The sequence below is a fragment of the Wolffia australiana genome, chromosome 3, assembly GCF_029677425.1.
Source record: "Wolffia australiana isolate 7733 chromosome 3, ASM2967742v1".
In the NCBI taxonomy this organism is placed as follows: domain Eukaryota; kingdom Viridiplantae; phylum Streptophyta; class Magnoliopsida; order Alismatales; family Araceae; genus Wolffia; species Wolffia australiana.
The window spans coordinates 15888829-15903526 of NC_135837.1; the positions used below are offsets into that span (position 1 = coordinate 15888829).

Sequence of the window (14698 nt, forward strand, 5' to 3'; positions counted from 1 at the left end):
TTATATTTTACGAAGATCAAGGCATGTTCCTGCTACAGATCAACCTTCCCACTTCTTTGTTGACACTATCCAAGTGCTAGAGACACCAAGACACCCTTGATGGACCTTCAAATTTTTGCTTTCTTTCAATTTGCCTCTCTATGAGGAAGTGATCTTAAAGATATTTTTTACCATCACTGAGAACTCAATTTAAGATCAAACCATTTGACTGGATAGATGACATATAGACACAACTACCCTTAAAATTTTAGCTGAATCATAATTCTAGATTGTTCGATATCAAACTTGGAATTTGGACAATTCTTCGCTGTTGATTTAATCAAAAGATTTCTCTCTCCTTGTCGCCGTTAGTTCCATCTTGTCGTTTGGTTAATATCCTGGCATTTAATGTGATGATTTACTCTGATTGTTCCTTTTCACCAGAATCAACAGCTCCCATCATGCCACTTGTCACCATTCAAAAAAGACCAAATAGTAGAACACGACATATTATTTAAGTATTATATTTAATTATTATTGTCACAGCATACGCAATGGCGCATGAGTGCGTGTCTTATCATCGCATTCCCTTTTTAATGCAACGAAGGCATGATACATATGCGCCACATGTACGTGTAGACTTGCGTGACATGTGTACAAGTGGTGCCATGTGTTGCTGACATGTCAGCGCAGCTAAAGTTGACTGGTGAAAAAAGTATAATTTTTCAAAATCCTTGCTCATTGATTCCCATGTTGCGTAACAGAAAAATGATATCATTTTTTATTGGTCCACATCACCCAAGGTAAAAAAAAGTTAAAGGAAAATCATTAGCTTTTAATGCTGTTATTAAATACCAAACCATTAGTTTTCAATATGGGTTTGCTGTCGCCAATCATTAACCGGATTTAATAAATGTCAATAATCATTCAAAATAATTAACCAGGTTGAATAAGCATTATTAAATTGTCAATCATTAACCAGGTTTAACAATTGCCTAATGGTGGTTGCTCACCATTCGACAAGTCTAATGGCGACACGTAGCGTCATGGAAATAAACAGGTTGAAAATATCTAAATTTTATATTAAATTAAATAAACACCCAATTATCAATAGTTATGTATTTTGACTTTAAAAAATTATAAATTTACCAATTTAATGTCAAAACACTCCAGAAAACTTATATTCTTACTTAAAAAGTTATACTCTTTCACATTTGGATGTCACCAAAATCCCTAACTGTGATTAGTTAGCCATCTAGCAGGATTGTCTCACGACAAAGAATGGCTTGTCACCCTGAAGTGCATAGCGGCTTTCCGCCCCTCACCCAAGGCCTACAAGTGCTCAGTCACTAAAAGGGTCTGCCTGACTTTGAAGTGGCATGAGAACTGGCGTGGAAGCTGCAAACTCAGCTTGAGGAAAAGCTGGTCAGCAAAGATGGGAGTCCTGATGCGATACAAAGACGCATCTATGAACGTTGGCCTTGGTCCGAATGCAAAGAGAGTAGCCTGGCCCATGACAGGCTATGACCTAGCAGTTCTTAAGGTGCCCCCAATGCCTAAGGAAGTAGTTTTTGTTCCCAGGTGATTGCCCTTGCATCCCTTCCATTTTCTAAACTCAACCTCACTGTTCCCTTTTGCAGATGATCATTCCTGCACATGAGGGGCAAAGATCCGTCCATCGCAGTGTCATCTACTCTGCCAGCCCTTGCCATCCTCTTCTATCTGTCTCTCTATCCCTCGATCCCATCTCCTTCTCTTTCTCTCACGGAGGTGCACTTATCAGACATCAAGTTTCTCTTATCGTTTGAAGATTTCAACTAAAGAATTTGGTTTCAACCATGAACAAGACAGACTCCCAACGCAGCCTGAAATTCATCCTAGAAACTTACATTCCAATGATAGCCATATTTCTACAGAAAATCATCATGAAACTATGTGTGCTATTTCAAAGTTCAGAAGTGGGAAAGTTCTTCCTCATATTCCTGAAAAAATGGACCAAGTAGAAGAGTCTCTTGAAGATGTAGAAGAGATTAGAAAAGAACCTGATCCTCAAGACTATTTGCTGTGCATTCCTTATCCCAATCCTTTAAAATTTCTAAGGCTAAACCAAATGAAAATGATGAGTACCCTCTAGAAAGTTTCAAGAAAGTTACAATCAAGATTACTTTAATGGAAGAAATTCAACATATTCCCTCATATGCTAAAATTTTGAAAATTTTGTGTACACCAAGTAAAAAGCAAAAATGTATCCAATTATCCGAAAATATGAGTTATATTCATCCTCCTTTTTAAAAAATATAGGGATACCCATCCTCCTTTTTGTCAAGTGCAAGATAGTGGGAATGGTTTTCTACAAATCTCTACTTGATTCAGGAGCAAGTGTTAACATTTTCCCGAAAGCCTTATATGATAAATTTCAGTTCTAAGATTTAGAACCAATTTTTCGGGAACTTCAATTGAACGGATTGGTCTATTAGGAAACCCTATGGATTGTTGGAAGATGTAGTGGTAAAAATAGAGCATTGTCATTTCCTAATAGACTTTATAGTGGCTGATATAAAGGTCCCCAAAGATCTTAGGAATGCTCCTATCATCTTAGGGCGACCTTTCTTAGCCACAGCCAGGGCAAACATGGATTGGGAAAAAGGAATTTTCTGATTGAAAGTGGGTAAGGAAAAGGTAGAATTCAACATGTCTAGGCTAATGAAATATCCAGAAAAGGCTTGTGAAGATATTCGCTTGATTGATCTAATGGTGATTTTGATTGTAATGTTATGTGTTCTCCATCTCTAGATTTGCAAGATGGTTTCAGGTTTCAGTGTACTGTCTGTGTTATTGGTTCAAAAATTGATTTAAAATCCTTACCATCTATCTTGAAATATGCATTTCAAGGAGAGAACAGTGATTTTTTTGTTATTTTGACATCTTCATTATCATCTTATCAAGAAAGTAAACTACTACCCATGGTTTGAAATTATAAATCTGCTATTGGTTGGTGTATTTCTGATATGAAGGGAATTAGTTCATTTACATGTGTTCATAGAATCATTATGGAAGAGAATGCTAAGCCTACTATAGAGTGTCAAATACATTAAATTCTATCATTGAAGAGGTAGTTATAAAATAATTTTGGAGACTTAAATAAAAAATACCCACTAAGTATAAATAGGGAAGGCCCTGCACTAAATTCACCGAGGCCAGAACTATTCAGGGTTCTTTGATAAGCCAAAAAGTAGGGGTGAAATATTCCAATTAAAATCCCTTATCATTGTTAATTTTTGCTTATACAATAAAATTTATAAAACTCTAACTTAAGATGTATAGTGATAAGTATAGGTATCATCCAAGCGAAGCTATTAAGGCAATCCAATTAGTGATCTACTTGAATAATTTAACCCTAATTAGAGTTAAGTTCACCTTTAATGAAGATCGAATCCCCCTAATTAGATTAAGAATTTTGATAGGAGGGTAGAATATATTGGAAGAATAGAAGAGGTAGGGAGCTCTAAATTGACTTGTGTGATCCTCTAAAAAGGATCAAAGGAGTCAAGTAGAGGGGTTTTATATTGTTTTGGGTATCCAAATTTACTCACTACTATCTCATGAACATAATCTACTCTTTCCTAGAAATTAAATTTTTTATAATTTTTTTAATGCGCTAGTGGAATAGCTAGATTGATTTAACAATATCTCCTCTGAATCCTAGTAAGGGCTTGTACATGCTGCTCAGGCCAAGCAATTTAGAATTTCAGGCCAAGATCAACAGGAAAAATCACAAATTTCACTAACGAATAATCCAAATTACACTAAAATTCAAATACAACTAAGTACAAAGAATCAAACACAGTTGGTCCAGGTTGGTTCTTCTCTTTGTCATGCAGATGTGATAACGGAGCATATACATTTGATTGGTCAATATTAAATAGTGAAGATTAACATTTTACCCCCAATAAGTAATTAATTATTATCCATCTATATAGGATTGATCTGAATGATATGAATAAGTAATTAATTAAAAAATAGAAAGAGGAGGTGGAAATAAGAAAATCCATAAAAAATCTGACTTTAAGGTCAGAAGTTATAACTATTCATATTGACGAATCATAGCCGTTGGGTCAATATTCATTTATTTAATTAATATTTTCCAATACACACAATCGTTTGTCGATTGCTGATTGCTGATTTATTTACTAATTTAAGGTGCAATTTGGCGGGTTCTTCCTCGGTGCGTCATGTACCCCATGGATGAAATAAGAAAAAGACAAGAAATAAAAATACATAATAAACACACTTAACGGTGTGTTTTTAATAGCGCCAACACTCACAACTTGCCATGTCACCTCCTGTGCTTGTACTTCGTATGTGTAGCATGTGTGGTGCACTTACCGTCCAAAAGAAGGACTTCGGCTGATGTATTTCATCTTTCGGATTCCATTCTGACCGACGAGATCGTGCCACGTGTCCCCACAAAATAAAGTTCTTGACATTATGGGGAAAGTCCCTACTTAAATTGGCACACGCAAATGGATGCCGCTGAAAAAATAATTATGCATATCCCCCATTGCTTTCTCTCTCCTCCATATTTCGTAAAAACATTAAAATCCAATTTATTTCGATAAAACCCTCATGATTGTGTTGGCGTTATCTACCATCATCAAGAAATATAGTCATCATCATCATCGTGGACAAATTTTTTCATCATGGAGAGCTGTAAGCCTGATCAATTACCAAAATCTCCCTAGTCCACAACAACCATAATCCCTGTGGATGATGCTTGTAGTAATATTGTCTATCATTCTCATAGAATTCTATTTTGGAAACAAATTCATTGGCAATGATCATTGTTGTCGTGTTGAATGAGAAACATCATCCTTATTTGTATCTATTGCAGCATGTACATTTGTGTTGTCAAAAGGCGTATGCATGCACATATGTCATCAAGTGCACGTGTCATGCAAAACGTATGAATTATGCATGATAAGATAACATGTATACCCGATCGACATATTATGTTGACCATTGTAATTAATGCTTAAGAATACTAAAATATTGATAAATACCTAAAAGAATTTTTTTTGAATGCACGATCTCTATATTCTCTCGTCTCATCTCTCTTTCCACAGTCTCATGGCTTGTTTCTTCCTCTATAGTTCTTTCACTCTCCCATTGTTTCATTTCTCTTTCTTTCCCTTATCTCTATATTTCTCCTAATCTATCTATTACACTCCCTCCTCTACACAATCGTGATTACTCTATCTCTTTCTACCTCTCTCTTTTTACATCGTATCCCTCTGTATCAGTCTCTTACTCTTTCTATCCATATGGTGTATCTTTCTCCACATGGTGTATCTTTCTTTCCACACAACCTCCCTCTCTTTCATGTTGAATTGTAGGACTTTGATTGAGATGATACTTAATTTATTGATTTAATGAAAGACTATCGGTGGTGTAATTAGGATACACTAAAACAAATGGTCAAATCACCTCTATGTGGATCAGCTCCATGATTTATCAGTTTCATGAGTGATACATGTTGATATATTCACGTGTCTAGTCTCTTGGCGTATCCACACTGTTATTGCAGATCAAATCCCCTCCACTAGATGATCCCTCGTACCTTCCAACAGTCATCATATACCCTTCCAATCACATTGGGAGAGGAGAAGAGCACAGGGGGAAGGGAAAATAATGGTTGGTACATAAATAATTCAGGCCTAGAATGTTTTTTCTAGGCTTTCCCTTATTTATATGTAATGAGATTTTTTCTAAAATCCCAAACTCAAATTATATCTTTCAACATTCAAAGGATGATCCATCTAACTTCATGATCAACTTATTAAACGAATCAGGTGATTAATAACCTTTATAAAACTTTAAATTTGATTATATTTATTATTTTATATGCTAATTAATCATGTATCTATTTAACCTAGTCACTGGGTTGAGTTTACAATATGTAGGTCGCCAAGATATATATTGTGCTCTAAAATATACAAGGGAGTTTGTTGACTGATAATCTGAATTTTAGGGGTATAATTTGTCGTTGGTAATTGAGATTATTCAATAAAAATAGGGGTTATATCACGGTGTGGCCCGAACTTTTTCAAAAATTCGAGTTACAGCCCTTACGTTTTTTTTGCCGCGACACAGCCCGAAGTCCCATTTTGTCAGCAGCCTGTGACGTGGAGTCTACGTGGCTGCCAGGTGGAGTTCCGGCGGAGTCCACCTAGGCGGAATCCATGTGGCAGCCGTGTGGATTCCACGTCACTGTGCGATTTGAAGAAAGAAAGATTTTAGCCCGCCCAATGTGAGTCACCCGGGAGAGAGCTGAGAAAGGCGACGAAGGAGAAGGAGACAGTGGAGAAGGAGGAAGAAAGGGCGCGAGGGAGAAGGGGCTTCTTCTTGGCTACGGTAATCGTTGCGAGCTTCTTCCTGGCTACGGGAGTTCCACGAGGTAGGGTTTACTGCTTTTTTAGCTATGTGTAACTTTCTCTATCTCTCTCTAGATTTCATGGTTTACTGCGCTTTTAGCTACGTGTGGGTTGCTTTCTCTCTCTCTAGATGGACATACATTACTGCTTCTCAAAATACCGATGATCTTCTATCTTTATCTTGAAGCCCATTCTCTCTTCGATTCATGTAACTTTTTGTGTCTCCCTCTAGATTTCATGGTTTACCGCATTCTTTAGCTACATGTGGGTTTCTTTCTCTCTCTCCAGATGGACATGCATTACTGCTTCTCAAAATACCGATGATCTTCTCTCTTTCTCTTGAAGCCCATATGTAACTTTCTCTGTCAATTTTAAGATCTTGTTCAATGACTTTTGAAAGTTCTTATCTCTGTCCCTCTCTTAAATAAAGATTACCCAGGGCTGCTATTAATTTTTAGCATTCTGTTCAGTAACATTTGGAAAGCTATGCAGTCTCTCTCCCTTTAATGAAGACTACCTTGGGCTGTTTGGTTGTCTCTATGTAAAACTTTCAAACTCCATTCTTGCAGCTTTTCTCATTTTCACATCTTGTTTAATGACAGTTGAAAATTTTCTGATCTCTTTCTCTCTTAAAGGAAGATTTCCTTGAGTTGCTCTTTTGATTAACAAGACATTGGGAAATTGCAGTCTCTCTCTTAAATGAAGATTCGCTTGGGCTGTTGTTTTTTGTCTCCGTGTAAAACTTGCAGACTACATTCGTTTAAATTTCTCTATCAGTTTTGACATCTTGTTCAATGACATTTGGATAATTTTAGTCTCTCTCTCTCTTCATTGAAGATTATTTATGACTGTTACTTTTGCCTTCATGTAGAACTTTCACACTCCACTCATGTAACTTTCTCTATCAGTTTAAACATCTCATACAATGGCATTTCAAAATTTCAGTTCCTCTCTGCCATGAATGATGTTTACGGTGAGCTGCGTTTTTGGACTCGGTGTAAAAGTTAACTTTCTCTCTCTTCTTTTCATCTTACCATGTTTATTTTTTAAATTTGTGTCGTTCTCTCTCTTGCATTCGTATAAGTTATCTCTCCATTTCCTTTCTCTCGCTTGGTATAAATGTTTTGAGTTCACTCGTGCAATTCTCTCTTATTATGTGTATCATTATTCTCTCTCTCTCTCTCTTTATATCTCTTGGATGAATAAGATTATTTTCATGACAAAGATGTTGGTGTTTCTCTATTGATCACGGAGGATATGGTGTTTCTTTCTCATACTTATTGGTGAGAACAAGAAGTGTGATCCCTATTTAATTTATTTTGAATTTGTTTTGCTTTCTGTTATGAAAAATATGAAGAGTTGTCCTCTTCTCATCATAGTCATCTATTTTTTGCGCTTTTAGGCGTTCTTCTCTTCTTCGACAGTGGACGCTTGGATTCAAGTAATGTAAGATTTTATTATCTCTATTTGTCCTACACGTCTTATAATTTTAATTTTTAATTATTTCCAATGTTATTTGAGATATATTTGCACATCACAATACTAACCCTCTTTGCGTTGATGATTCAAATTATTTTTAAAATTGGTAATGTACTTTTTTTGGCGTTGAACTCTCTGTAGAGTTATAAATATGTCTGTGGGTTGTATAATCTTTTTATAAAACCTGCATGACGAAAATTTATGGTGTTAATGCATGTTCTATTACTATTTACCATCCGTCACTTAACAGGGCCGATGACGAGTGCAAGGTGTTCGGTTTTGAGTATAATAGCGATGATGACTCAGAATATGATATCTGTAAGGAAGTTGAGGAAAGTGACGTGTATTTAAGTGCACCAGACGAATATTCCAGTGAGGAATGGAATGACGAATTGGTAGATCATAGCGAGTATGACGATTCAGAGGATGATATGTTAACCCCCGATAGTACCGATGACGATGATGAAAATCGAAGGTACAGATACAAGGGCAATACGTATGATCCGAGATGCCCCAATGAGAGTTTTATATTTCAAGTGGGCATGAAGTTTGAATTGGCGTCGCAATTTAGGGCAGCTGTGAAGGACCACGCTATTTGGAACGGATTCAACATCACTTTTCCGAGGTCCGGTGACCGGAAAGTGGAGGTCGTCTGCAAGGGAAACTGTCCGTGGAGGATATATCCGTGGAGGATATGTGCAGCAGGACGCCGAGGAATAGCCAAGCTGATTATCACTGGGTTGCGAAACACTTCTTGGAGAAAATTCGAATGAATTTGGATATGAAGGTGACAGATATGATGCGGGAAATAAATGATCTGTTCGGAATCACTGTTTCAAAACAAACATGCTATAGAGCCAGAGCCGAGGCGCGCACAAAGCTTCTAGGAACATTGGACGACCATTACCACATGCTTCCCGCATATGTTGCCGAGTTAAAGAGGGTAAATAGGCGTGGTACTTTTAAGTTGGTTCTCGATAGAGCGACCCCAGATTCCTTGGTTTGGTTTAAGAGGCTCTACATATGTTTCGATTCGATAGCAAGAGGGTTCCTTGAAGGCTGTAGACGAGTCATTGGAATGGACGGATGTTTTTGAAGAACACTGAAAGGCCAACTATTGAGTGTTGTCGGCAGGGCGTGAATAATCAAATGTTCCCCATCGCACAGCGGTAGTTGAAGGTGAAAATCAATCTTTGTGGGCGTGGTTTATTCAGCTCTGATGAATGATCTAGGAATGGTGGACGGAAATGGCTGGGCGATTATTAGCGATCAGCAGAAGGTATTTAATTTATTTCTTTGGACTCTTATAAACTACTGTTAGACATGTGTAGTACATTAATAGATGCGTCGTCTAACATTGTGCAGGGACTGGAGAACGAGTGTCCTCCTTCTTGCCCAATGCGGAGCATAGGAATTGTGCTCGGCATATCTCGAATTGGAAGAAGAAAGGACATTCCACGACATTTTGAAGAACTTATTCTGGAAAGTTGCGAAGGCCACCACGCACGAAGATTTCCAACGGCTGATGAGGAGATGAGCAGTGTGAACCCACAAGCCGCTCAAGACTTCAAGATATAGGTATAAAGAAGTTTTGCAGGCGTACATTAATGAGGACAGAAGGTGTGAGGTGATCGACAACAACATTTGCAGTGCTTCAACAACTACATCATGCAGGCCAGGTCTAAGCCAATCATCGACATGCTAGAGGAAGTCAGAGGTGCAATAATGTAGGGTAGCAAAAAAAGGAGTTATTTTCAAATAGAACTGATACGTTATGCCCTCGGATAAGGAGGTGGTCGAAGAGAACAAGAAGAAGTCCAGGAAATGCACTCTTAGGCATGTAGGGAAGTATCAATTCGAGGTCACAGACTTGGGAAGCAGGTTTGTGGTCGATGTACTTCACAGAACATATAGTTGCAGATATTAGGAGTTAAGGGGCATTCCATGCGCCCATGCTATATGTTGTATTCATTGGGTCAAGGAGGACCCCGTCATTTTTGTCAGTGAATGGTTCAAGAAAGACGTATACCAACTAGCTTACACTTATGGTATCCCGCCAATGAATGGCAAAAACCTATGGAGTGAAGTTGATGGGAGCTATGTATTCCCTCTTGTGAGGAGACAACCTGGAAGGCCCAACCTGAAGAGGAGGATTGACGTCGTTGAGAAAGAACCCACAGTACATAGATAGTCGAGGAGAGGCCTGCACATGACGTGCTCCCTCTGCCACCAAGTTGGGCATAATCGGAAGACATGTACCCAACCAAAAATGGAAGCTGGAGGCCAGGTACAGTTTCAATTTTATGTCTAACTTTGTTTACATGTGTCATCGTTTTTTTCCGAATGTTAACCAATTAACTTGTTTCACTAATCATGTAGGGATCTCAGGAAGCTACATAGCTGCCAATTGTCGAAGACCATCGACGTTGAAGTTGCAATTTGGCTATGAAACACAACGCGCTCAAGCTTATTAATCGCTCGCCCTAAACAAACATTTGTAGAACAGGATTCAGTTCTCGGTTGATGATACAAACTTTGTTATCCAATTCCACAGAATTCTTGTTCATGTTCGCCGTTCTGAATCGCCGTTGATTAATCCATGCATTTCGGTACTTATTCGTCCTTCCTGTTCGCCCTTCTTCTTCGTTGTGGCCCATGTTTTCACAGTAAAACAATAGGTTCTTACGAACTAAATCGGCCAGTGTCATGCCTACTTATAGTACGTATTCTCCAATAAACCAAGAAATTGTCTTCCAATAAAACACAATTCATTATGTACCTCGCCACCTCAAAACACAGTCACAGAACAGAATATAATTCACAAGCCTGCAACAATGATACGTCCTCATTCACAATTCGATACAAGTGATCCATCATGCTTGCGAGATGTCGGCAAAATTGATATGGCCTCATTGAATGCCCGGGGCACATCAAAGGGGGCGGGAAGGGTCGAGCCAAGCAGTCCACCTCCGAGCCACCTCCAGTCCGTGCTGGGTCAACCTCCAGGCATGGTCGAGCTGCATGCTCCCCGTCATTAGCTCTCTGATAAGCTGATAAGCTGCATGCTCCCCGTCATTTCAATGCCTCCTTCACCGTCCCCTACTCTCACCCAGCAAGAACATATTTTAAATTCAAATTGCCAATCAAGAATAATGTTTAACTTTATTGAAATGCTGTTTATTAATAATAAACGCATGGTGCAATATAGTTGTTCGTCTCACCTGGCACAGAATGTAGTGGCCGTATCAACGCCTGAATACTTCCTAGGAAGCTTCTGCGGTATTGACTAGGCCCATGCATATGGAGCCTCTCCCATATTGGCCAGCCCTCTACACAATCTCTCCTACTTATTCTTCCCCCTCCCCCCCCCTTCTTCTAGCTGAATCAGACCCAATGAATGCATCACGTGCATTATAATTTAAGTAAATTTATTATAATTGATCATATATGCATAACCTGGCTGTAAAGCACCACAATAATCACAGATATTATAATGCATATTTATATTAGGCATTCTAAAACTTGTAATATCAATTATTATGTCAACTTAACTGCTTACTAGTTACAATGGGCACACTAGAGAAACATTGAGATGTGGAAGAATTTTGAATGTGAGCAAAATGGTCAGAATGACCCAAAGAGAATTCACATTATACAAGAGCGGTGGCCACTTCATCAGCACATACACCTAGATACCTTCAAATGGAATATCAGAATGACGTACCTGCATTCTTACAAGTGCATTTGAGGCCTCCACAGCTCTGTGTTCCAATTCAACTTCTCTTTCTACGGCTGCCTTCAAAAATAAAATGTGTAAAATTAAACCAAGAAACAGAAACAAAGAAGTGAACAGAAGACATTCTCATAGATGCTGCTTAGACCATCTTGGTGGCATTATGCGCTATCCTCTCTTCTTCTGCTCTGCGCTCAACTGCAGCGAGCTCTTCACGGCGCTGGCGAATAAAATAAGATTGTTAGAGAAGAAAGAGAAGACGAGAAATATGACGAACAGAAGAGTCAAAGAATATTTTGCAGTTCAAAAAATATCGTTAGTCTCAAGTATAGTTTAAAAATTAATAGAGGCAGTGAACTACCTGTATCACCCTTGTCTCACTAAGTTCACGGCCTCTCATCAAAGCATCCATATTTGCCTGGTTCAAAATGGGAAGTTCTGCAAATGAGATCTTTTCCAATCATTACATGAATTATTAGAAGAACGCACTAAAATGAACGATAATTGTTTCAATCAGTTGAGCCAAAGCCAAAGAACAGTCCTACAAAGGGAGACACTAGTGTAATCTAAGAGTGGAGTTAGTTTAATATCAAGGAGCACTCTATCAAGTGAGTCCATATGTTGCATCCGAGGTTCATATTTAATATGGGGAAAAGTTCATTCAAAAGTGCTCCACAAAACCCTGTGGAGGCAGTTGACAGAAAAAGTATAGATGTCTCTTGGATGGTGGAGCCGTCTTAAAATGTAATTCATAAGCTACAAAGGAAAAAGAGTAAAGACAGGAAACCTGTAAGGACACAAGTTTTCCTTCTGCTGTTGATGCTTGTTTCTTGAAAGCGTCTATAGAACCAACAAGCTTCTCGATTTCTGCATTTTTAGCGGTCAGCGCATCACCCATACTTGACTCCACTTTACTCATTTCCATTTGGGCCAATAATAAATCTTGTTCTAGCTGTTTGATGGAAGCTTCATATGAACTACTGCGTCCTCGCTGATAAACAGCAGATAAAAAGTAAAAAGAAGTTATTTGAAGAATCTACATTTGCGCAAGTATGGAAGCAAATCTGTCGTTGAAGAATCTATCTCTCTCATGAGGAGTTCTTCCAATTGAGCGTTCTCAGCCTTGTACTCCTGAAGCCGAGATGATAGCCCGGCACAAACCTGTTTCTAAGCATTAGTTAGGACATCAAGGTGAGAAGACTGACATTGTGACGTCAAATGAATAAAATAAATGGAAATAACTATGGTCAGAACGTAAAAACGAAGGGCTGGCTCCTATAATAAGGTGCAAAAATTTGGGGAAGAGGATAGGAAAATAATATGCTGAAGATAAAAGAAAGAACTGAGCTGAGACTGAAGATATTTTTTCAGCAATGTTCCCTGCCGGGTGGCATTGGCATTATATTATGCACAGAAGATATCAAAAGTAGAGGACGCACACTCAACCAACAAATGAAATTTTTGGATTTAGTCTAGAAATGTACAAGGGAAAACAAGAAACAAGTCGATAAAAGGTTAAGAGTACACAGCCAACTCACCCTTGCTAGTCTTGCTTCTTTTGATTGACCAGTAGAGACTGCACTTTTTACCAGAAACTGTGCCTGACAACAAGAAAAATCATTGTTTAGCAGCAAAAGGCTCAAATTCATCAAAGTCAATACGTTGGATAAAATGTTTCTTATTTTGTGCTAAACAATGTTAGAAAACTAGGCTAGTGATTCTTGTGAATCAAAGCCAATTTTCCAAAGTATTTGGCTTTGAATCTAGAATCGAATAACAACATTTTAAATACAATTTAAAGTTCATTTTAGAATCATCCATGAATTCATTTAATCATTCAAATTCCAATGCCAACAAACGGAAAGAGATAAACGAACCTCGTCAAGCTGTTCAAGCAATTTCTCAGGCATTCTGTCACTTTTATGGTCATGTATCTTATTGGTGCCTGAAGTATCCACCGCTCGGGCGCATGATCATTATCCTTCCCTTTCAGACGCTTTCTTTTTCCCCTGATCCACCTCCAAGTTATCTTGGCCAACATTTGAGTTATCTTGGTCATAGATCTCCTTATCTTGTTGGGGAGCATTGCCCTCTTTGGGATCAGATTCGTCAGATGATGTCCTTGTCATTTCTGAAATTTCTCTAGGTTCTTTGCTGCTACTAACAAAATTATCAACAGATGATGCCACATTGACATCATTATCGGAAGTCAGTGTTCTTCCCAAAGCAAAAAAGAATCGGCGAGGAAGAAGAATTGAAGATCAAATTTCAATGAACCCTAGAACAGCAAGCGCAAATGAACGAATGGGTATGGAAGAGCATGAATTTAGCTCGCCCATCTCCTCTTTATCCCAGGGCACCTCCGTGGACCGAGAGCAGGCGTTGATGACGGTGTTGTAGGTGAGGACCGTCGACGCGACAGAGTAGGGCGGCCGCTTCAGCCGATCGAGAAGGGCGAGGGCGAGGGCGTGCTCGCAATGATTCCGGCGCCAACGACGTTGATCAGCGCGGAAGCCCCTTCTCCCTCGCGCCCTTTCTTCCTCCTTCTCCACCGTTGATAAACTCAATTTTAGGGCGTTTTTTCTGGTTATTTGTCAGTTGAATTCGTGTGAGGATTGAGCTTATGCAACGAAATTTATAACCTCACAGCCTTTGGCAAGCAAGGGTCGATCCACAGGAAGCAGAGAAAACAGCAGAAAATTCTTTTCTATTAAATCAGTCTATTCAGTTCTCTAATTCCAAGTGTTAATCTCTGTAGAAATTTTCTTCAGAATAAGTTGCAGAGAATTCCTTAAAAGTATTGATTCAGCTAATTCTCCAGTCAAATTATCTTGATTAAGTTTCTGAGATATCTTGGCAAAACTCAATTGAGCAGAACCGTCGCAGAGAAATTTTCTTTGTTGGCGGTTCGCTTCATACTGTGAGGCAATTGAGCAAACACCCTGCGGGTGTTTGTGCCTGTGGCAGCTGCTGCTGGCGAGGCGCACTGTCTTGGCGTTGCTTGTGGCGAGCAGCCTGCTCGCGATACTGATTCGCGCGGCGAGCTTGCTCGCTGCTTGATTGCTGGCAACCTAGG

General features: G+C 38.8%; 1 long non-coding RNA gene across 1 annotated transcript; it reads right to left on the reverse strand.

Annotated features, from left to right (window-relative positions):
* Positions 1–12705: 12705 nt before the first annotated feature.
* On the reverse strand, positions 12706–13582 carry LOC144700411 (uncharacterized). The gene is made up of 3 exons (XR_013580751.1): positions 13500–13582; positions 13161–13223; positions 12706–12783 (listed from the first exon to the last, which is right to left on the reverse strand). It is a non-coding gene; the product is annotated as an uncharacterized LOC144700411 (long non-coding RNA).
* Between the last annotated feature and the right edge of the window lie 1116 nt (positions 13583–14698).